Genomic DNA, 25,621 nt, shown 5'->3' on the forward strand with positions numbered 1-25,621 from the left:
TAGTGTCAAATATTCCATTAGCAATAATCTTGGAAAGAGAACAGTAGTTGAATATGAAAAAGTATAGGAAAACTGTGATAGGAAGAGAATTATAATTCTGCTATTCGTATGGATCTTGTTTAGTTTTTCCATGGTTTCTGTTTAGCTCAGGAATAATTACAGAAAACAAGATGGAACATTTTTGTGGTGTTAACAGGTTACTAACGGTGACATAAGTGTTTAAAGGTACTAAGAATGAATGTAGATAGTGACAGTAAGAAAGCTTATTGTCAACAGTTACATTTAGGTCTGGATTTCTTCTAACATGGTTTTTCATCAAAACACTTTATGCTTTTACTTCCTTTGCTACTACTCCAGCTTACCTTCTTCCACTAGCTACTTATATTTATTTGCACCGTTAGGTTTCTCAAATGATATTTATTTCAATAACCTTGACTTGTTTCAATTAAAAAAATAAAAATTATGAAATATCAAACCTCTAAGACCCTATGTTTTGAACAAAATGTTTGAGCCAGCTAGAGGGTTTTCATAAAGATTCATCATTTCAACCTAAGGAAAACTGCCTTTCAAGTACTTTATATGATGTTCCTGAGAGCTTTTTGATTTTGACCAATCATTGAATATATCTGTTACCAGTTGAGGAGCAGGTTTGTGAGGGCAGCATGCCTTTATTCCAGATATAAATCCCTGAGGAAATCAGTCATGTGTGCATTATGCCCACAAGGATGTAACTGATTGATAACTCGCAAGGAAATAGACAAAAAGTGTTTTTGAAAGTGAGAATAAAAATTAACATCTGATTTCAAAGATATTTATATTTCATTACTTCAAATAAATTATAATTCATGAGAATGGAAACTGAGGATTCCAGAAGAGGAAAAATAGTTATCACATTGTTTTTTCTGGTCCGAAGCCAAAGTATACTTGTGCAGCTGTGGAAAAAAAAAAAAAAAAAGAAAAAAGGGGGGGGCGTTCAAAGACTCTCAACAGGCATGCTTCAATAAGACATCCTACTGTTCTAGAAAATGCCTCAACGGAAAGGTCAATTTTTAAGAAATCATTCAAAGAATAAGCCAAACTTTAGAGAAATTTGTCTGGGATCCTAGGTAACCCTACCCTGCCCCTTCTGAGTTGATTTTGTTTCATGTCACAGACACACTAGACAAGTGGATGTGAAAGGGAAGGGCGATTCGGGCTTTCTGGGCTGATCCACCACAACCATTCTTTGCGATGCTTCCTCCATTGTCAACACTTCAAACAGAAACCATAATATGAATATCACCAGTGAGAGATTTGGAAAATGCACCACATCAATGACTTACTCTCCTGCCCCTCCAACACCTGCTAGCCTCCCCCCAAGAGAACATCAAACCTCATTATCAGGATACTGTCAGAGAAGTTGCCGGACAAATGAAGAGTCCCCTCCATGCCTCATTGTTACCTCATTCAATGGCATCCTGGCCTTTTGCAACAAAGCCTTTGATGGTAAGTTTTGACTTCGCATTCCAACTCCAGAAAGCATGTTAGGGAATTTTATTTTTTATTTTTTAAAAGGTTTTTAATTATTTAAAGTAATCTCTACACACAACATGGGGCTCAAACTCACAACCCTGAGATCAAGAGTCGCATGTTCTGCTGACTGAGCCAGCATGTTAGGGAATTTTAAATAGAAGTCATTTGCCCATAAGAGTTCAGTGCATTCATTTTCTTTGAATGTTCTTCTGTCTACAAGTGCAGAAGGTAAGAAACTGCAATTGTACACTGATTTTAAAACATGAAGAAAAGAGGAAAGAGAAATTTTCTTCGGATAACCATACTGTACTTCTAAAGGAAACACATATTCTGTTTAAGTCCCTGCTATTTCCACTGCATCATGCTTCCTCGTACCACAAGCATGAGTTTTCTCTACACTATTATCAATATTGGAAATGTGCCATCTACCTTGTTCTTTTGGTTCATTGAGCTAGGAGCTTTATATATGCATTATTTAATATAGAATGATAAAGACTCCCCATTTTAATTTAGTGCCATGGCTCTCCTCAGGGTTGGCAGACATAGACATATCTGGAATCTACGTATCTACATATCTCTATTCTATATAGCTCGGCTCCCAGGCCCTTCCTTTTTCCTTTCATTCAGGAAAGAAAGCTGAGAAATTCCAAAAGTCCATTCTGGAAAGACTTGAATGAGATGCCATATCATACTAGGACAACTTGAACAAATTTCAGTCATTCTCACTGGCTCTATTCTCTATTTTTTTTTTTTTTAATTCCGGTCCATCCAGCATACCATTGTCAGACAGATATTTCAAAAACTTCACTTTCGTTGCTTAATCACTTGATGAAGAACCTACACTGGACTCTAATTTCCTACCACAGCATGTTCACATACATCAGTCTGACTTCAGCTTTCTGCATAAATAATGTAGCCACAACATATGTCCCACTCTTCTAGAACAAACGGCAGTCTTTCTGAAAGAAAAACGTTCCTCGCCTTCTCCCCTTATCAGTTATATTTATTCCCAGTTCTGTGATTTAGCTTTTGCTGCCACTCCCCAACCTAGATGCTTTTCTTTTTGTTCTTGAACTAAATAAAACTATTATTAATGACTCACCTCTTCTATGAAGACTTCTCTGAATATTCCTGGAAACCTGAGAGGGAACCCCTCTCTCTCTTACAATTTCACTTAGAGTGAGTGACACATGGTTGGTCACTTAATTTTTGACTAAGGTTGTCCTGACCATTCATTTTCTCTTTCTGTACTTATGGTAACCTATTCGTGGGACTATGTCTAGCGAATAATCATGTTGTTGTTGCTTTGGGTGTTTATCACTGGCTATCTAATTAGAAGTACCTCTGTACGTATTTTGTTTTAGCAAAGATATTACTTATTCAAGAAGAAAAGTAGAGAGAAAATCTCTCTACCCCTCTCTCTCTAGACACACTGCACAGATTTGGGTGAGGCAGACAAGAACTACTCATGTAGTTTCCCACTAGTTACCGACAAATTATCAAAACCCATTTCCTCCTGTAGATAACAAGAATAGCATCTAACTCCTGGTTCATGTGAGAAGTAAATAATATAATAAATGTGAGGACATTAGCACTATTCCTGGCATAGAGTCAGTACTCAATAAATGGTGTCCTTTTTTTCTAATTTAGGAGAGAAAATCAGTCTAATGATTAAAAGAATAAACCATAAGAAACACAAACCTAGCTTCAAATTCTAGCACCATCATCTATTAATTTGCTAAGGTTTCTTAACTTCTGTGTTCCTTATTTTTTTTCTTTTGAACATTTGGGTAGTGCTTTCTGCAAAACACTGGGAAGATTGAATGGGTAATAAAGACGTGACCAATATGTTGACAAGCATGATGTATGCGCACTGTGATCACTGAGTAAATTTCATGGGATAGTGGGAGACAATATACCTTCTCTTGTCCCTGGAGGGAACACTCAGACAGCTTCTCCTGCTTTTCCTCCCATTAAAGGGGGTTCGACCATTACTATAAATTGAAAACACAGGCTCAGTTCAGTCACCAGAATGTTTAGTCTGATATAAGAGTGGAAACTACAAATATGATTTAACATGCAACTTAACCCCTCAACTATCTGACACCTGTTTCAGGCTGGAACTTACAACAGTGCAAGGGCTCTGGTATGTCTCGCTTTGGGTTCATCCTCTCTCCCAGTCCTCAGCTGCGTTCTGGAATGCAAGTTGAAGAGAGTGAAAAGAAGTAACATCTGAGGTCTTTGTGCTTTCTGGTCTGGCAGCAATCAGTGGAAGGCCATGCAAATGTTTACAGCTGACCCTTATCCTCATGGTCCCTTTAGGGAGTTATTTAAATCTTCTCTTTGGCCAATCTCATGATTCTCTTGGTCTCAGCAGATACGTTTCTATTGTAGGGCCTTGGCTCCCGCCTCAGCTACTACTTACCAACTGAACATCCTTCCCCTGGCATCTTCTCATGCCTCCAGAAGCCCCAAGACAGATCTTGGAAGACCTAAGATAATTCTATACCAGGGCTCTCTTCCAGATGGCCCGTGGCCACCTCTATAGCATCATTTCTTGTTCCAACAAACTAGATCACCTCCCTTGATCCACTGTTTAGCCTCTCTCTTAGCTTACAGAAGTAGGAGTTGGATATAAGCCATAGTCCAGTGCAGCTTCCTCAGGCATGAGTCAGAGATCAGTCCTTCGTGTCCCCCTTGAGTCCTTATCTTCCCAACCACAAAAGGGGGGTGGACTCATAGCACTGGGATTGGCTACCAAATTTGCTGGGCCAGTACAAATGGATATTCAGCTCCTCTTGTTCACAAATTATTAAGAATTTCAAGATGATGCTAGCAAAGCATTAAACCACCCATCTGAGCATAAGGCTCTGTGTGACAGTGCACGTTTCATGTCCATGAAGGCAACCCTAGAAAACCGGTGGCAGAAATAGTCCTGTTAGTCCTTTGGTTCATATCCCAAATAATCCCACTCTGCTCAGATGTGCCTAAATGGTCCTAGCAGCACTGGGACTTTATTGATAATCCATTACCAAAGACCCCACTGCGGCACATTTGTGCATGGTTCAGAGCTGATTTCACGCTGAAACAAAAACCAGTCAATTCAGATCAGAACCAACTTCCCCCAAATTAACTGGCTACTTCCCTGATAAGGAAAGGGGGCTCATTAATATAATTTGTAATTTCTTTTTCCCAATTCCATTCAGTTGAAGAAAGCAAAGATGTGTGTGAAAAGCACATAAAGAACTACTACCTCTACTCATAAGCTCTTTGTTTTAGCTTTGAAAAAAATAATAACGGAGCCACAAGACAAAAAGAGTCCTATAATCAGGAATATTGAGGATGAAAGCACAACGTGCTATCCATCAAAGTACCTAATGCGTGTCATTATTTCCATTAAACTATTTTGTATTGGGAGAAAATAAGACATTTCTTGGAAGGGGGCGGTTTGTCTTTCTAATTCAATGGCACAGAATCTAGCATCCCCGAGGTAAGGTTCAGCAGGAGCTCATGGAGTCAGTGTTGAGATGCAGCCACTGCAGATATCATCCATCTCCCTGACACATGCAGGGCCTCATTGTGTGGCTGCCAGACACAGTCGGCTGAGATGAGAATGTCACAGAATACAGAAAAGGAACCCATGCCGCTGGACTCGTTATTGCTCTTATCTATGAGCAGCTCCATAAAGCAGCTCTAGGGAGCGTAATTCTGAGACGGAGAGACGGAGATTCTGTCCATGGCCATCATAATAAATGCAGGCAGTCAAGGAGTTAAGTGAACAACGCCCAAGGCGTGCGGAAACTCGGGGTGTTAGCAGGGATGAGGGGAATGTATCTTTTTCAGAGCAATATTTTTTGGTGCAGACGCTGAGTCAGATCAGCTGCCTCTGGAGACTGATGATCCACCAGCCTCTCTCCCATTCTTCGAATTCTAAACCAAAATGACCAAGAGTGCCCGATAGGAAAGACATCACTCAGTCGTCACTGAAAAGGTAATTAAAATGACAGTGTGTATACAGAGGCGGGTGGAGTACAGAATGAAAAGCACCAGTTAGAGTTCACGTCTGAGGCTTCCTCCTGGATTGAAAAACAAGAAAAATACAGCAAGTCATCTGGAACAGGGGGACCCAACGAGGACAAAGGGCTTTGCATAGATAAATATAGCAAAAAGGGATAGTGTATGGTTTTTTGAGGACCTATGACAAGGAAACAGTTTAGGCCAGTCTCAAATGAAGAGCATCTGGGGCTAGGTCAAACCTGTCCCTTAGCACACCTCACTGCCATATATGGAGGATTATATGCTTTACTGCTATGCTTTGGGATATACAATTTGACCTGTGACCTCTGAATCTGCACAATATTGATTCTTCTTAAAAGGATCTCATACTATATAAGAATCCACACCTCCCCCAACCCCCCCCCCACCTGTTATTTTAAACAGGACTTCTTTCAGGAAAGAGGGCAATTAGTGCAAAATCTATCAGAAGGCATCTCAACCTGTCCTCCAGTCTCCAGCCAGGAGCTCCCTGGAAGGAAGCCATGTAACTCTCATTATTTGTTAGGCCATGGCCTATTTTTCCAGGCTGTTGTATAAGACAAATCCATTGCCTCATTCCTCATAGCCTCTCTACAAAGGAAAAAAGCAGACAGATCTTCCCAAACTCAGACAGAATATTGTGCACAGCCAAGTGGGCTGAAAAAGCATGCTGCCAAATTGGCTAGCACAGTCCCACAGATCGGTCTCTTTCCAGAGTTTCAGCAACAACAACAAAGATGCTGACCCCCAAGAAATGAAAGAGAGAACTCATATGCTTCTATTTGGACAGAATCAGGGCCCTAAAATGCAAGCAAGAGATGTTGCCATCAAGCTTCCGTGCTCTTCAGAAGTATCACAGTGAGGTCTGGTAACCAATATTTAAAAACAACAACAACAAAAATGGAAACAGAAAAAATGTAAAGCCTGAACTGTGAGTCAGATAGGTAGATGAATACTGAAATGGCCTAAGTTGTCACCACATAGAGGACAAGGCATTTACATACACAGAAGCGTCGTAGGTCAAGTTCTGCTGCTAAAGCATTATCATTACTCACAAGCATAATATGATCATTATAGTCCTAATAAATAATTAATAATAGCTACCCTTTATGAGTTGACCAAGTTTCAGGCACCATGATAAGCCCTTTGCATGGCTTATCTTATTCTTATTCTTACCCCAACCCTGAAATTATTCCAACCTTACAGCTGAGAATACTGAAGTTCAGAGAAGTTCAGATACTTGCTCCAGCTAATAATAGTGGTGGAGTCAGTACTTGAGCTCGGAACAGTCTGATGCAAATGTCTTCCACTGTAAACCAGTTCCCATACACTTCAGCTGCCCTGAAAATCATTAACTGTGGCTTTGATCTTCATTGGTTTTTATCAGTACTTATGGTATGTAGAGTAATAAACTTCCATAACAGATGATATATATAATTTTTTTTTGCCCTCAGAGAGTTAAAAATCCCAAAGTGGATCTTCTATACATGAATTTAATTTGGGGGAGAAAATATCTTTGAGATTATCAACAATTAGGGAAGAACTGGAACATAAACTCAGCACTTCAGGTATTCCCTTGTCCTCCCCGGCAGTCGATCAACCTCCCTCCTTCCCTCTCTCTTTTTCTCCCTCCCCCCTTCCTCTCTCCCTCCCTCCCTCTCTTTCCCTCCCCTCTCCCTCTCTCTCTCTCTTTCTCTCCCTCCCCTTCTCTAATTCATTTGTTTTTTGATCACAGCACTCCTATGCCCATGCTACACAATGTGAAGGCTGACTCCCATCTGCCCTCTTTTCTCATAGACCAATAGCGAGGCATTCAGACTGCAGGGACCACACCCCCAGTGGCGGCAGGGCCTCTGGTGGCAGTCAAGAGATTGGAAACTCTACAATCTCAAAACACTCCATCAAGCCATTCAGCCAGTGGCATTTCACATAATGCTACATGATTAAAGACCATGAAGGTTAAACATTCTAACCAGACACATATGTCTAGCAGTGGTCTTTTGAAAACCCCCATTCTGAGGAACCATCTGGACATTCCAGGTGATCTCCATGCCTACTGATGGGGGTCTACTCCATCATACATAATAGTTTGTGTAATCCAGCAGAGAGTGTATTTGATGGCCTCTTTTGTTTTAGCTTCTTTCAGAAGAGAGCCAAAGATTGGCCTCACTTTCATCAAAAGAGTATTGTTACACATAGATAAGAATGCCCTGGCTCTTAAGGAGTTTTAGAATTTAGTACTTGTTCTTGAGTAGTGTAAGGATTTAGATTCTGAGACTCTGAAGACTAAGGATAACTCAGAGAATGGATGCTGACAGGACACAGGGCTAAGTTTTAGCTGAACGCAAGGAATACCCTTCTAACAGCAAGACCAGTACAGGGTTTGAACAGATTCCCTGGCTCTCAGAGAGTGAAATATTGACAAAATCCAAGTCAGACAAGATCTTAGTAATTGTCTCTCCAGCACACTCTTTCTACAGAGGAGGAAAAGGGCCAAAGGCTGGGGGCTTGAAGATGGGACCTCAGACTCCTGGACAGAGCATTCTCCTCAAAACGAAACTGGATATGTTCAAACAGAGACTTGATTAAACTTTGTTCAGAATGTTACAGTGATCATTCAATGTTTATAAAGGAGAAAAGGGCTCAAGGATTACTTTCAATTCTGATCGTCTATGATATCATAGATAACTACCTAGGATAAATGATACAATGCTGGTAGGTGACAGTACACTAGGTAACTTAAGATTTCTCCAACATCCTAATGGTGTATATAGACAGAAGCATCATCTGTTATTTAAAAAAAAGGGTACGTATAACAAAAATCACTTAAATAGAACTCTATCTATCATATATCTGAGTGTGTACATATGTGGATATGTATATGTATGTGTATATATATGTATAGACACAACTTTGTGTGTGTATGTATATACATATTACATATCCATTTATATATACATTTACATATACATACATATACATAACTTTGCTTTTCTATACAAAATTGTGAATACAGAAGCAAAATTCAATGGTATCCAGATTATTTTATTAAATTACCTAAATCAACATTGTGCTAATAAACAGAGTGCTACCTTAACTCTCTTTCAGGAAATAATTTAAAACATTTTTTTTTACTACATAGTATAAAATCTTCCAAAGAATGTTTAATTTGAGTGGCAACAGAATTGTTAGACACAAAATGGATTTTCATAAATTGTCTCTGAAATGTAATGCCTTGCAGTGGGCCAGAGCATTCATCGATTTAATATTTGAGGTTTGGAAACTGAAAAACAAACTCTGGAGGCCAATACCATTTTATCATGCTCAATTTTGCTTAGTCATGAATATAAAGGTCAGTATGCAAAAAAGGAATCACTTAAGCAGATAAATGAAGATTGTCCAACAAACACTTTTGCTGAGATTCAGCTGAATTCAGCCAAGAGTTTTGAACTTCTATTCTCTGACATTAATGGCTAAGCAGTATTTCTCATTAAGCTTCTGAAGGATCATTTAAACATTTCAATAATGCTTTATTCCATTACATGTGGACAATTATATGCCATATTAGCAGGCCTGAATTTGAGGTTTCCTGAACAAAAACAAACAGGCCTTGTGGAAGTCCAGGGACTGATATTAATTTTGCAATAAAAGAAAGAAAAATTAAGAATCAAAACTTTAGAATCAAATATAATCTTGCCAGAGTTTTCAGTGTTTTATTTAAACATATATACATTATCTTCTACTATCCTTTCCTTGAAAAGTTATTTATATGACTCTATCTTTTATCCATATGTTTTGAATGGGCAGCAACATCTTGCCAATTTTAGAATCAAACTCATACTGCACTAGAACATTCATGAAACCTTATATGTTATGTTGTCTATTTTTACTTAAATTTATTTTCCTCCATTAGGCTATGTCCTCTAAATTTCACCTTCCCCCTTTTTTTTCATAAACTGAGCGCAATACACTCTCCAAGATGTCACTGAATATTAAATTCTATATATTTTCAAAAATTTTAATTTCCCTAGCTCTAGTCAGATTTAATAATATTTTAAAAAGGAGCTACCATATCCCTGGCAAGATGCACTGGGTCGAGCATAGAGAGAAAGCCGAGAGTCACAGATTTGGGTCCTGAAATGCCTGATCTCAACTGCTTTGCTCCTTACTCCTGGGTCTTTCTTCGAAGCACTGTTGGTTGTCAAAATCACTAACATTTCCATTTATATTCTCACTTATCCTGCCAGCGTGGCCATGATGACCATTCTCTTTATCTTAACTCCCTTCCCTGCTTCCATTTCACTATGCGATGCTCAGATAACGAGTGGGTTACATCAAATTCAGAACGGAAAATCCCTATTATCGTCCTCTTTATTCTCCCCAGCTGAGAAATAGGATCCAGATCTAGATGTATTTGATATTTCAGAACCCATTCAAAACAATCTAAAGCTTCAGAATCTGTGTAGTCACTGAAGAAATGTATTCTGTGAGTGACAATTATAAAAACTATGGCAGCTCATTCTCTAGTTTTCTAATTTTAGGAAGGAAGGAGTTATCATTATTTACTGTCTGTAATGACACAATTTGTGCAAAATAACATGTTTTATGCATTTGACTATGCTTATTTATTCTATTATGGCTTTCTTTCTTTTGGTATGCTAGAGAGAGAAGTAAAGATCAAATCATTTGGAGGGTTTTTTCCCCTTATGTTTGATATCAGATGACACAGTATCTGAATAGAGCTGGATCCTGGTTGTTATTCAACTAGTGATCCAAAGGATGCTGATAACAGAAATTTCCCCAATTGGTTTCTTTGTTTTTAAAGTAAAAGGGTAATTTAAAATAAAACTAACTTTCAGTTTTTGATATTTCAAATAATTACTATGTTATAGGATAGAACTCAAAATGATTAATTCAATTGAAATGTCTAAGCCTAACACTACTAGACCTTTCAAAAGTGGATGGCTTACACTGATACACTGATAATGATTTAATAATATGTATTATCTCCCTCCAAGTTGGTATACTTACATAAACAATGGTTCAAAAGCCATAAGCCAAATTGAAAGTGAACCAGTACAGAAAGTGCTGAATGCGTCTATTATGCATTATTTTAGCTAGGGTAATGAATATTGTATTATCTCTTAATGTCGAGGTAGTTTTGTACTATTGTGGTGTCTGTTATTCTTAGAGAATCCTTAATGTAATGAAATGGAGCTAAGCTTAAACGTTGTTTTGCTGGTTAGGTCATAATTTTTTCTTTTTGCTTGCACTTTGGATTATATAAAACCCTGCAGAGGCAAGAAGACACTTTAAAGATACAATAGAAGCAATGCTAACTTTAAAGTGAATCTTTCCTAGGAGGAACACAAAGTGTTTTCACTCGTGATTTCTAACTACAGTACAGATGACTCAAAAATTGCCACATATTTCATTCATAGAAAAGGCACCATAAGTAAACATTTTATAGATGAGGAAATTTAGGGATCATAAGATTAAGTGACTTGCTTAGAACTAAATATATATATAAAACCATACATATATATATTTATACATATATATATAACTAATTATGTATATAACTAATAAATATAACCAAAAAATACACATATTTATACATATGTAAAAGGGGAGGGAACTAAACATTAATTATCTATTATGTTCTAGGAATTGAGTCAAATAGGTAAATGTTTTATAAATAAAACCTCACTGACCCTCCTCCATGCTTTTCCAAGCATTAAACCCTTATAAAATTCCAAGCCACTGTAACCAAATCAATTCTACCATAAAGATTGTTTTGCACTCATACCTCACATAGTGAGCTATATTCCCTACTAACTAGACAAAAGCATGGAAGCAGCATCTACTTTGACTTCCTTCCATGACTCACCAGGGAGCCTAAAGCCTTTCCGTGGTCACGGAGTTAGGAAGGAATTCCGCTTTCATCCTTTCCAGAGATCTAGCAACCCTTCCCTTCTCTCTCCATCGCTGCCCCTGGTTCTTTCTCCACTGTCTCCTTTTGTCACTGCCACACTTATCACAGCTGCTCAAATGATGCCCACTTCAGTTCATTATTTAACTCCCTTAACATCTCCCTGCAATGATCGTGTTCATTCAGGAGTTTCATCTTTGAGGATAGTGGATGATAGATAGATAGCCACCATCATCATAAAATTGCCAATTCATCACCTTGCTACACATGGTTGGACTCTTTTCCCAACTGGTTATTATGTGTGACCACTAGTGGTGGTCATTTCCTGACTTGATTTTCTACGTTTTCTGTAACTAGTTTGCTTCTTCACTTTTCCCAATATTATCCTTACACAGATATGGATAAATTTATATCTATGCTTTATAGGCAGATTCGAATAGAATTTATAAAAGACCACCTCTGTAGTTCAACATTACCACTTATTTTGAAATTAATAAAATATGTACACATCTCATTAGTCATTTTTTCCTTATATTACAACTACATTTTGTGTGCTTAATGTTGACCCAACCGTGGTTTGAATTTAACTATCAAATCAAAGCTTTAAAAATTTATTTCCTTTTTGCCCAAATCAAACTTTTGACATTCAACTTATCACCCTTAGAGCTCTACAATGTTTGGAAATCTACTTTAGATTGATCTCTTTTTCTGTTTTTAGTAGGTATCATTAAAAATATAGATACACCTTTCAGGAGACTGTTAGGCAACAGACCAACATCTTGGTGCTAAATTGGTAGGTCGGTAATTCTAGAAGCAGTGTGCCTTACTTGATAACAGTTTTTAAAGTCATAAGCTGATGTTTCTCTACGTCCTTTGCTTTCTTTTTCCTAATGAGATTTAAAAATATATTCTCATCTTCTTCTTGATCTCAGTGATTTTTTTCTATCTCCCATGCTATATATTGTCACTCTAAGCCATGTGTTTCAATGACAGTGTTCCTCAAAGATCTAGAAACTTTAATTTTCTAGATCTAGAATCTTTAATAAGATTAGATTTTATTTAAGTAAACCATTAAGAAACTTCTATGGTTCATTAGTCATCCTCCTCCTCTTTCCCTGTTTCTAATCCCCCTCTAGCTTTGGGGAAAAGTAGTATGATAATAAGGATTATAATTAGATAAGGACACATGGGTAAAATATGCTATTACTGAATAATACTTACATATTATTTCTTTTTGACTAATGGCTAAAGGAGGATAGAGTGGTTCCTAGGTGAAAGACCAGATAAATCTGCTAGCTATCATTATTTCAGTAGGAACACACTCCCTGAAAAAAATACTCCCAGCCACTTCCTATTGCAAGGTAGTGTACTGAAAATAAAGGAACTTATTTTTATAAATCAAGTCCACTATTTCTTTTATATTTTGTTTCTCCTGTTGTTGTTGTTCTTATTAATATTATTTTATCACAGGGTGTTCCAGTATTGCGTTGCAATCCTTTAAAGGAGCTTGAACATAGAGACACAGATATTTAATACCTTCTGTTTTTACTAATCTTATAACTGAAGTTGAAGTGCAACAAGTTTAGTTTAAGAATAATCAAGAAGAAACATATCAGACAATTGGAAATACTCACCCCCTGAAGATTATGTAGAACAATGTTTTATATAGTCTATAAAAAGTTTATAATATTACTTGCAATTTTAAGTACCAATATACAAAAGATCCAGGCACAATTGAGCTCTAACTTATTCAAATTACAATGTTATAGTTACATTACATTTTGTTGGCCCTTTCATATCACTCCAAATAAATCCACATTTAACAAGGTCTCAGTTTGATGTTTATTTCTTTTTTCAAATAATGTAAATCCAGGAAATTCAGAAAGTTGCACTTAGCTTAGTTTGATTACAAACATCTGTCATGGGCATGCACTAGGCACTGCTTACCTGTGTCTCCAATTTAGCACTCGGTGGTAGCTGTAAATTGCTCCACTAAACAATCAGATAAAACTCAATCGTCTTGAAACATTTTTTCAGGTTTTGGTTTTAAATTTTAGTATAAGTTAGCCAACTGTATCTTTTTTTAATAACTTGGCAATTTAAGCTTAGCAAAAGTTCTGTTTGGGGATATGTCACTTTAAGGACACTCCCATTCTGATGTTAGCTATTAAATTTTTACTAAGGTGTTGTCAGTTCCAGTTCAGTATAATAAGGTTTATATAACTTAAACTCCTAGTTAAGTAATGTAAAACACGTTCAGAATTTGTTTTACTCTAGTAATATAATATTCACGGTCACCCTGAAGAAAATGTGTTCTTTGATCCCCATTATAGAGGTAAAGAGAGGCTTAGAGAAATTAAGTAACAGGCCCCAAGGCAATGCCAGCTGCTGTGGGCTTACCCAGGATTTGATTTCAAGCCATTCTGACTCCAAAGGCATAAATCCAAGTTAAATGCAACTGATGTCTTTGCTTTCTTCTACGTCTCTCTGCCTTTGAGAGAACTGGTCAACCATGCAAGACCTCTCTCATGTACTATCATCTATAGAGATTTTTCTCTTCTAAAATATATCAAGACCTTAGATTATTTTATGGGTTTTTTTAATTGAAATATTGTTGACATACCATGTTAAGTTACTTTCAGGTGTACAACATAGTGAATCAACAATTCAATACATTATACAGTGCTCACCATGATAAGTATGGTTATCATATCTATACAAGGTTATTATAATACAATTAACTACACTCCCTATGCTGTACTTTTCATCCCCATAAGTTATTTATTTTATAACTAGAAGTTGCTCCCATAGTTTCAAAGTCTAGGCTTTGTACATAGTAGGAACATGGTAAATTTTGCTATTTGATCAAAATGCCTTCTTAAGCAAGCAACTAATACTTATTTTTCTTAGCAGACACAAAGTGAGTTAAATGCTATCTAACCATTGTAAATGAATTTCAGTAGCACAATAATTCCAGGCCTGTTTTTTTCAAAATTTCTTTAGCAAAAAACCCAGCCAAATTAGAATTAAATATGGGGTGCTTTTTTTCTTTCTCCTAGTGCATGATTGTGTCCCTGATTTCTGAAAGAAGGTGAGATATTACCAGAAAGCTAAGAGAAGAAGGAAGTCATCTACCTATTGAAGATGAAATGTAGCTCACTCATTTAAAAGTTTACTAGGAGGTTTTGTTTTGTTTTTTTCATATAAATTAGATGGGTGACTATTTTTGCTTTAGGTGCTATCCTGGTGCTTTCCAGATACTTTTTTAGAAGGAAGGCAAGTATTTACAGTTATGGAGTGCCTAGACCTATCTTTTATGAGAGACATTGGAGGGAAAGCCTGCTAGCACTTGCTGTTGGTTGGGAATCACCACAGACCTTTCAGTTGTGGTTTCTAACTGTGGATACCTTAGCAGAATGCCAACTATTTGGTTCCTGGAAAATGTACTATGAATTTTAATGTTTTCATTTTACCATTGACATATATATTGGAAATTTATTATTTGTGAACCACAAGAAAGAATTGCATTTTATAACTGTCCAGATAAATAAAATTAAAACGTAAACCTCATACAAAAAAAGTGAGACTCTTTCTTAGCCAAAGAATTCTTTCAGCAGTTGGCCTTAGAACAGGATAATGTTTAACCCATAATCATGCTTTGAAAGTTGCCAACTGTCCTGGCCCTTTGATCATTCCAAAGAGAAATACTTTCTTGTCTGTTTGAAAGAGAACAAGATACTGTGTACTTTGGTTACAGGCCCTATGCTTGGTCACTAGATTTATAAATGAAGTTGTTTAAAATGCAAAGAAATGACTAAAAAAAAAAGCTGTTAGGAATCCAGGAAATAGTGGAAAATAACTGAAGAGATTTAAAAAAATAAAAAGAATACCTCATGGATGAGTACTGTAAGATAAAAACTTAAAATATACTTGTGAGTCAAAAAAATTAGTTTGGCTTCAGAAAGATTAAATGTTAGGTTTTTTTATGACAGTGAGAAAGAAATTGTCCACAATTATTCAGGGGATAATTTTGATGATTTTGTGAAAAAAAACAAAGAACAAAAAACAAAAAACTAAACTTATGAGGGACAATTAGGAAAGAAAGTTCTATAAATACTTGTATTTCCAGAAATATTGAAGTGAACCGTCTGTTTGGATGAGCATCAGAGAATTCTTAAGGGCACCAGAGCATCTTGTCAGTGGAGTACAATACACAGACTTAGATACTGCAAAGAATTTAGTTGATTGAAATCTCACTTCCTGAATAAAACTCCATGAAAAATTTTGACTTAACTCGTTACTAACTTTTAACACTTTGGTATCGTTCAAGTAGAACTTAGTTCTTCACTGGAAAAGTATTAAAAACATTCAAGTGTTAGGATAATTTTTCCTCAAAGATTAAAAAAAAACATATTTGTAAGATGAAATCGGTTAAACTTTTGAAGTTGAGACAAATACAAGCCCACATTAGGGCTTAAAGTAGTAGCATAAAGCAGTCTGTAAGTTACCTGCTAGACATTTTTGTCTCTCTAGCTTTTATTTCATTTCCTCCATCTTTCTCTGACCCTCATCTGGATGGACATTTTTATAAGGTGGTCACTCAGATGTGTATTTAAAATACAGCTATATTGAATTTGGAAACAAAGAGGAAAACCTGTAGGCAAACCTATAGGCAAAAGATGTAGTTAACCAAACTTGCCAACAATGCACCCCAGAATAAGGGTTTGAGAGAGATTTTTCCAGAGGGGAAAAAATGGGAGAGCTAAATGATTATATTCTGGTATTATCTTAGTGGGTTCTACTACACATGTTTAATAAATTTAGGTGAATTTTGACCTACTGTTATTACACAATAATTAAAGGTTTCAGGATAGTTCTGAGAAAAGCCTCTTTTCTGTTAGGTTCCTGTTAGCTATTGCTACTTAACAAATAACTCTGAAACTTTGCAGCTGAAAACAACATTTTATAATAGCTCACAATTTGTGAGCCAAGCATTTAGTCAATGCTCAACCAAGTGATTCTTCTGTTACCTATGGTGTTTGGTGTTGACAAAGGTCACCAGTGCTATTCAGTTGGCTGATGGGCTTGTCTGGAGGGTACAGGACAAGTTCCCTCACATGTCCAGTGCCATAAACTGCATGTGTGTGTCCCTTCAAAATTCATATGTTGAAATCCTAACCCTCAATATTATGGTATTTGGAGGTGAGGTATTTGGAAGGTAGTTAGGTTATGAGGATGAGACCCTCATGAATGAGATCAGCACTCTCCTAAAAGAGACCCCAGAGAGCTCCCTTGCCCCTTCTTCCATGTGAGGACATAGGGAGAAAATGGCCATCTATGAACCAGGAAATGGATCTTGGCCAGACACTGAATCTGCTTGGAACTTGATCTTGGAATTTTCAGCCTCCAGAACTGTGAGAAAAAAATTTCCATGGTTTCTAAGCCACTTTCTCTATGGTATTCTGTCATAGCAGCCTAAACAGTCCAAGATATCTGGTGTCTTGATTGGGATGACTGGAATATTGGGTTCAGCTGGAAGTACACCACCTAAGCATAGCCTCTCCATAATAGTGGTCTCAGGGGAGTCAGATTTCCTCCATGGTAGCTCAGGGTTTGGAAAGAGAATGTTCTAAGAGACAAAAGCTAGAAGCTTCCAATTTCTTAAGTCTCCCCTAAACTGGCACACCATCATTTCTACCATATTGAATTTGTCAAAGATTCAAGGGGAGAGGACACAGGTACTACTTCTTAGTAGGAAATATTTCAAAAATTTGTGATTTTTATTTTGCCATGCTGGTGGTTACTAAAATCAAATAAATGTGCCTATTCAAAATCTATATATTCTTAGCAAAGCTAAGCTCCTTCCCTCCCTTCTTTCTATCCTTCCTTCTTTTTTTCCTCCATCCCTCCCTTCCTTCTTTCCTTCCTTTATTCTAAAAAGGAAGAAGCTTTGAGAAACCATGGAGAATGACGGATGGAGACTGAAATGATCATGCTTTCAGTCTGAAAAGAATCTTACAGTGTAAAGAGCAGATTTCAGGACAGAGGGAAGGAAATGTAGATTCAAGGAGGTTGCAGTAGACATGGAGACAGTTTAAGAAGAAAAATCAACAAAATTGGTGATAGATTAAATATGGAGAACAAATGAGAGGAATTGAAATTGAAGTGCTTGCTGTTCACCAATATCCATTATCTCTTGCTTAATAACACATCTTTTAACTGAAAAACACTTAAATGTACCAGGCAAAATTCTGAATACTGTACAAATATCTTTCTCTGAAGTAGATGAGATCATTCACCTTTCCCAAAGGAGGAATCTGATACACAGAGAAGAACTCATGAAAGATCACACAGTTGGTGAGTGGGATTTAAACCCAGTCAGTCTGCCCTAAGAATCTACAGTTTTAATTCCAAACCTTGCTAGCCTGTTCCAATTGTAGTTAGGCTCATGGCCAGTCAGCTAGAGATTACGTTTCTCAGATTATAACTCCCTCGCAGTTTGATGTATTCTTGTGACTAAGCCCTGGCCAGTGGCATGTGAGCAGTAGTAACACAGGCTACTGTTTGGTCCTGTGTTTTATTTCCCTGCCTTTCTCTCCTTCCATTGAGAGATGGTCAGCACTGGAAAAACTGCCTTGAACCCAGAAATGGAAGTCATATACAGATAGCAAGTCTGCCCCACAACCCAGGACCACTTATTTAGAAACCATGTGAAAGAGAAATGTGTTCTTATGTTACCTAACCTATGCTAAATTAGTTACTATTTATTGCAGCAGATTAACCTGTCTCCTACTTAATGTAAAAACTGTCATAGATAACTTCCCACTTTCTGGAGTGCAGAAATGGAGGCATGATAAGACTATCCACTAAGGGAGGAAACAAGCAGGTTTGGAAAAGGAAAAGATCACATTATAATCATATTCATTATAAACATGTTAAATTTGAGATAACTTTAAAGCATTCAAGTAGAGATGTTGAGTAGGTAGCTATATACATGGATCCGGAGCTTTGAAAAAAAATAGAGCTGAAAATAAACATCGATACAACTCTGAAACCAGCTGCACAACCATGAAAATATATATATATATATATGTTCTTCTGAAATAGTCCATAATAATCTTGTGCTATAAAAGAGGCTTTTTCCTTCCATTTTACTAACTTCCAAAATTTATGTTGGAAAATATACTTTTAAATGTGAATGTTGGGAATAGATGATCCATTGAATCTTGTATTTGTGAAACAACACATGTCTATAGCCTCTGGAAAGTTAGCTTAGTAATCTTGTACCAGAAAAATTACCTGGTTCAGGGAGGTTGAGGTTATTGGAAATTCTATTTGTTGTCTACTGCTACATAAAAAATTACTCCTAAACCAGCACCTTAAAACAACAAAACACTTATTACGTTACAGCTTCTGTAGGTCAGGAATCTGGGCACAACTTAACTGTGTGCCTCTGGCTCAAGATCTCTGGTGAGGTTGCTGTCAAGCTGGAGGTCAAGGCTGCACCTCAGAACTCAACTGGGACTCAAAACATCTGCTTCGAAGCTTGCTCTAGCAGTTCTCAGAAAGCTTCGAGACCTTGCAGTTTGCTGAATAGAGGGCCTCATTTCTTTACCAGACTACCAAGGCCTCCGCACAGGACTGCTGACAGCATGGCAGCTTGTCTCCCCCAAAACTGCAAGCAGTGAGAGAGAGAGAGAGAGAAACTGCAGATGGAAGGCACGGTCTTTTCAAAACCTAATCTTGGAAGTGCTATCCTGTAATCTCTAAAACAGTCAAACTCATGGAAGCAGACTGGAATGGGGGTGACTAAGGGGCTGCAGAAGGGGGAGGAATGTGGAGATGTTAATCGAGGGGTTAAAAGTTTGTTACGCGAGATGAGTAAGTTCTGGAGATCAAATGTATAACAATATGACTACAGTTAAATAGTGCATTACATTTGTAAAATTTGCTGAGAGGGTAGATCTTGGGTGCTCTCACCACATACACACACCAAAAGTAACTGTGTGAGATGGTGGATACGTTAATTAGCTTGATTGTGGTGATTATTTCACCATATGCATATCAAAACATAAAGTTATACACCTTAAATATATACAATTTTTATTTGTCAAAAAAAAAAGTGAATTAATTAGCCCAACCCACTCAGGGAAGGGGATTACTCAGGGATGGGGACAACAGAGGGCTGAGAACTAGGAGGCAGAGATTACTGGGGCCATTTTAGAGGCTGTCTAGCACAGTACCCAAGAGTGATCCTAATGACATTAATGTAGATTTGGTGAGGGTACTTAAATTTTCTCATTTCAGAGTTTTTTGAACTTACATTAAATTAACATTAAATTTAAAAATTCAAAATTTATACACACACATACACACATACACATTATGGAAAGTACTCTATGGAATACAGAGATAAATACGTTATGGAGCCTGAACTCTTAACAGTTTCTAATACAACATGGGTGTTATTTACACCTCAGTTGGAAACTTATATTACTTTTGGAGTTCTGCTAAATAGGTATGCATACATATATTCTTCATATGGCATAACGGGGTATGAGGAAATACTGTATTCTTTCTTACATGGAAATACATTTTAAAAAGCCTCTGTATTTAACATTGTAAATGTCCTAGAAATAATAAATATTAATAGTAATATCATGTTTAAAAATTGATATTCTTAGCTTTCATCAACAAAATATTTTTATTCTTAAGAAACGGAAATTGAAAATTTTCTAAAAATATGCAAAGGTGAAGAATGTAAAATACTTTTACATTTCATATTTATTATAATCAAATACAAGATGAGGGGAGTGATGATAAACCTCTGCAAAGCTTCTTAAAAAATTCATTGCAGATATATCATTTGTTAAGTATTAAGATTAATAAAAAGCAATTAAATTAAGATAATTAACACCAAATACAGTGTTCATGCTCAGTAGGGTTACTTTATATGGGATTTTAATTGAAAATTGACAACTTGTTACCCAGCATACTAACCAAGGGCTTTTATTTCATCTTGAGAAGATTATATATCAGTATAAGTCCAGAGATTAGAAAAGTCTTTGTAATTACACAAATTGTCTCTCATATCATATCAATTTAAATGTTACATAAAGATAGAAGAAGAAAACTAAAAAAGTTAAAACAAACAATCATTGAACTGCTGGGAAAAAGTCCATATGAAGGGCGTGTTGTGTCCTCTACTAAGAAAATATCAGTTTCAATTCTCTATTAATCAGCTAATTTCCATAGTGTGAATCCATGTAAACTGTTGAACTAGATGAAAAGAAACAGATAAGTTCAAATGTTGCAAATAAATGATTATGCTAATTCTCAGATTCAGATACGATTATAACACATTAGTTGTACCATTGTTTGGTTTATTCTGCATTTCAAATTAAATTTCTACAGTGAGGTAAATGCATTTCTCATAACACATAGGAGTTATCCTTATATGTCAGCACTACTGTTGACTAAATCTGTGGTCTATCAATGATTATATTTAAAAATATATTTAAACAAAAATCAATTAGGAAATAGTTGGGTAGATACAGTGTTGACTGGTTAGGTAAATTTGCCTACTAATTGAGTAGGCAAAATTTTCTTGGGTAGGTAGAGAATTTCTCATATTTTGTGTAAGCTGAGCCTAAAAAATTCATCATCATTTTGATATGTAATATCCACTATTCAGTCATCTATTAGATTCCAACAAATATCAGTTAAGCACTTATTATGCAACAGATATTATAATAAACACTCTGAGGAAGAAAGAAAGAAAGAAAAAGATAAAGATAAATACAAAGGTAATATTAGAAGTGATCCATGAAGTTCACTACAGATAATGTCATAGAACCTAACTTCATGTACTGTATAATAAAATATGAAGGCTATTTATTTCCCAAATTGAAACTTATGTTACTTTTTGGAGCTCAGCTAAGGAATGATTAAGGGAATCTCCCTGTATAAGTCAGCATATAAGTTCCCTTTCTCCTTTTAGAAATCATGCAAAAGCCACAATGACAATAAAGACCCTTATAACTGCATTTTCAGAGAAACTAGGAAGTGAAATTGAAATGTACATATTGAAGAGAAGCTACATTGAAGAAACTGCAGAGAATAATATGGGAGTTATAGAATTGCTTAGTGGCAGCATATATCAGAAAGCCTCAGCAAAAGTGTATTTCCTGAGGTGACTGGCTCATTGTGAACTGTGAAAGTATACCCATTCTTAGCCATAACAAGAGTAGGAACGGGTCTGAGCAGCACTCATGGCCAACCTGCCACCAGCAACCTGCAGTGGTTTGGATGAGAGAAGCAGAGGAGGGAGAACTAACAAAAATTTCCTGGGAGAGAAATTTTAGCAAAAGGTAGTCCAGAAGGGTATTTGTCAGGGGTCACCTTGGTGGCTCAGTCGGTTAAGTGTCTGCCTTCGGCTCAGGTCATGATCCCAGGGCCCTGGGATCAAGCCCCAGAGCCCCACGTCGAGCTCCCTACTCAGTGGGGAACCTGCTTCTCCCTCTCCCTCTGCAGGTCCCCCTGCTTGTGCTCTCTCTCTTTAATAAATAAATAAGATCTTAAAGAAAAAAAGAAAGATATTTGTCAGCAGAAGAGAGAGAATCCGGATTTTGAAATTTTAAAGAATACCCTGGAATATCTAACCCTACAGAAACTTTCTGATAATAGCTTGTCCAGAAAAACTTCAACTCATTCAGTGATGAGTTGTACAAAAGGAACTGGAAGAGCATCTATACAAAAATAATATAAAAAATAAAGCATAAGGCATACCACAGAGTAAACCACATTGCCATGGTGCCTATGAAAATTGTGAACAAATATTTCAGCATGAATTGAAAAAAAAAACAAAACTTCATGAAACAAGAGCCTTTATAACATTAGACTAGAAACACAAATAAAGAACTCAGGTAAACGAAAATTTGGATCTGAAATGAACTATCTTCAGAAAAGAAGTAGAAAGGGGCGCCTGGGTGGCTCAGTCGTTGGGCGTCCGCCTTCGGCTCAGGTCATGATCCCAGGGTCCTGGGATCGAGCCCCGCATCGGGCTCCCTGCTCGGTGGGGAGTCTGCTTCTCCCTCTCCCTCCCCCCCTGCTTGTGTTCCTTCTTTCGCTGTGTCTCTCTCTGTCAAATAAATAAATAAAAATCTTTAAAAAAAAAAAAAAGAAGTAGAAAAAGATCATTGTAAAATAAGGGGAAATATGAAGGCCACAAAGAAGGATGGTCGCTAAAAAAGAAAAAAAATAGTAAGAAGTAAGATAAAGAATAGAAGTGAAAAATGAAACATGAAGAGTTAAAAATAACCTAAAATATTAGCTATTTAAGTTGCGTAGAGTTCTCTCCAACATATGCATAGAGTCCCTGATGAAGTCCCTTTGAGGAAATAATGTTAGACAGTGGCAAAATATTTGGTAAAACTGTCCCTTACTAGGGCGCCTGGGTGGCTCAGTCCTTAAGCATCTGCCTTTGGCTCAGGTCATGATCCCAGGGTCCTGGGATCAAGCCCCGCATCGGGCTCCCTGCTCAGCGGGAAGCCTGCTTCTTCCTCTCCCACTCCCCCTGCTTGTGTTCCCTGTCTTGCTGTGTCTCCCTCTGTCAAATGAATAAATAAAATCTTTAAAAAAAAAACTGTCCCTTACTATAAATTAAAAATTTTTAAGTGAACCCAATGATCTTGTGATCCCAGGTAGAATGGAAGGTTGGGCAAGATGGTTTCATACAGAATGGCAGAAACATATACTACCTTTTCAAAAAATTAAAACATGATAGAGAACAAGCATGATTTGGAAAAACGAACTGAACCATGAGACAAAAGATTTGGGTTTTGGTTCAGGTTCAGTTACTAACTTGCCTGTGATTGTGGATGAGCCACTTAATCCTCTGGTTTCCTTTCCAGATCTGGAAAAAAAAGGTGGCGCTAGATTAGGCGATCTTCAAATTCCTTCCTCCTTTTAATATTCTGTGGGTCTATGATTTAATACAGTGTTCATCAAACTGTGGCCTAGGAAAACAGCTTTGGAGTCTAGCCATTCGTCAACCTGCTTATCAGCACCCTGTCCTCAGCTTCCCTGCAACACGCAAATAATGAATAGCTGTTTTTCCAATTCTAGAATTATGTAATTCGAGTCATGTAAAGAATAAATATTAGAAAACTCAAGAAATACCACTTTTTCAAAGGGATTCAAAACTCATTGACAACAGGATAGTTCCCTAAACACACACACACACACACACACACACACACACTGAACTATCCTTCTAGGCCTCATCGTCATAACAAAATCATGATTATATTTTAATATATATATTTAAATTTACAAAAAGTACATTTTTACTCTTTTGTAGCCTGAGATGTGGCCTTTGGGTAAGCCCCAGGAAATGTTCTGTTCATCGTAAAATTTAGCACAATTAAAACTGGGTGAAATATTTCTTCCTCTAAGTGGTTTGGCAATTCACGATGTAGTATGATTTATGTTAGTCTTATAGCAATGTACCTAAATTCTGTCTCCTGTCTCTGCATTCTATGGAATTAACTCCTTAGAGTAAGATCTCACTTACTTCCTTGATAATTTCCAGAGCACATACTACAGTGCTCTGTACAAATACGAGCTCAAATACGGTTCTATCTTGACTCACCCATGATATGAGAAAAGATAGGAGGTGGAAGGTCAGGTGTAGCCCTCTGTGAGTGATCACTTCTAAATTCTCCTGCCTTGATATGAAAGTGCAATTAAGAAAAAATGGGCAAAGGATACAAAATCTTTATCTACAAGGTCAATAGCTCTTCCCAAAGAGAATAAATGTTCTATGCATAAGATCATACCATTTATACAAGAAAATTTTTGCATGGCCAAAACATATAATAATGGTATTTTTGTCTTCTATCCAAGGGGGATTTGATACCAGGATATTTCCCTTCATAGCAAGAGAAGGATGACCATGACTTTTATAAATAGGTTTTGTCTCGAAATGCAGATTGAATGAAATTTCTTGAGAATTAGACTACAACCTCAAGTACAATCGCTATATAGCCTCTGGAAACGTGGAATATGGCTGCTGTGCCATTTTGGTAATGCCTTACTGTGTTTCTTTTTCCATTAATCTAAATGTTTTGTTTTCCATGGGGACTCTCCTGAAACTGTGGTTTTCTTGTCTAGGAAATGATAAAAACCAGTTTCAAATCTTGTACTGAAGTTAGAATCAGCATTTCCTAAAGAAATGGTCCCGCATATCTCCACTCTTACACAATTACCAGTTGACACACTAGTTTTATTCCCCATACAGGAAAGTATGTGTTTGGTGTTTTTTTTCATCAGTATCTCCTATAAAACTGCAGTATCTCCTATAAAACTTCCTAAAATCCAAGTGGCAGAATTGAACATTTTTCAGCCAGAGAGGGGATCAACGTTAATCAAACCAAGATTCAAAACAAGGGCAATAAAACTGCACCTCACTTCTCTGTAGGTCTGACACAGTTGCTTTAGCAAGTGAACCAACAGAAATGTGGGCTGTGCTCCTAGGAGGAATTCTGTCCTAATTATCCTCAATTATCATGGATATCACCTGTTTTGAATTTCCTACTCTTACACCTTGACTAGTTTTCCATTATAGAACTTATTTGTGTTTGTAGGTATCACATAAAAGATACACAGAATGTATCTAAATATTCTCTATTTTCCCCCATTCTTCTTTATTGTGTTAAATTACCATATTATTTGTGTGTGAAAACCTATGGCAACTATATCCAAACTAGAATAATGTATCATGTTATTACAACCAAGTCTAAAAAAATGAAATACTGCAACAATGATTTGGCAAATTATTTGTCCTCTCAAGTTTATGTAAGATTTTCAGGAAAACTAAAAAAAAAAAAGCCTCAATTTGCTCAATTACATTTTTCTTTTTCCTGCTCCCAGTATTCAGAGAGGTCAGAAAATTGAACTAGAGGGTGCCTGGGTGGCTCAGTCATTAAGTGTCTGCCTTCTGCTCAGGTCATGGTCCCAGGGTCCTGGGATTGAGCCCCGCATCAGGCTCCCTGCTCGGTGGGAAGCCTGCTTCTCCCTCTCCCACTCCCCCTGATTGTGTTCCCTCTCTTGCTGTGTCTCTCTGTCAAACAAATAAATAAA

Source organism: Leptonychotes weddellii, chromosome 1 (genome assembly GCF_054177405.1).
Source record: "Leptonychotes weddellii isolate Sample4059 chromosome 1, ASM5417740v2, whole genome shotgun sequence".
NCBI classification, from domain to species: domain Eukaryota; kingdom Metazoa; phylum Chordata; class Mammalia; order Carnivora; family Phocidae; genus Leptonychotes; species Leptonychotes weddellii.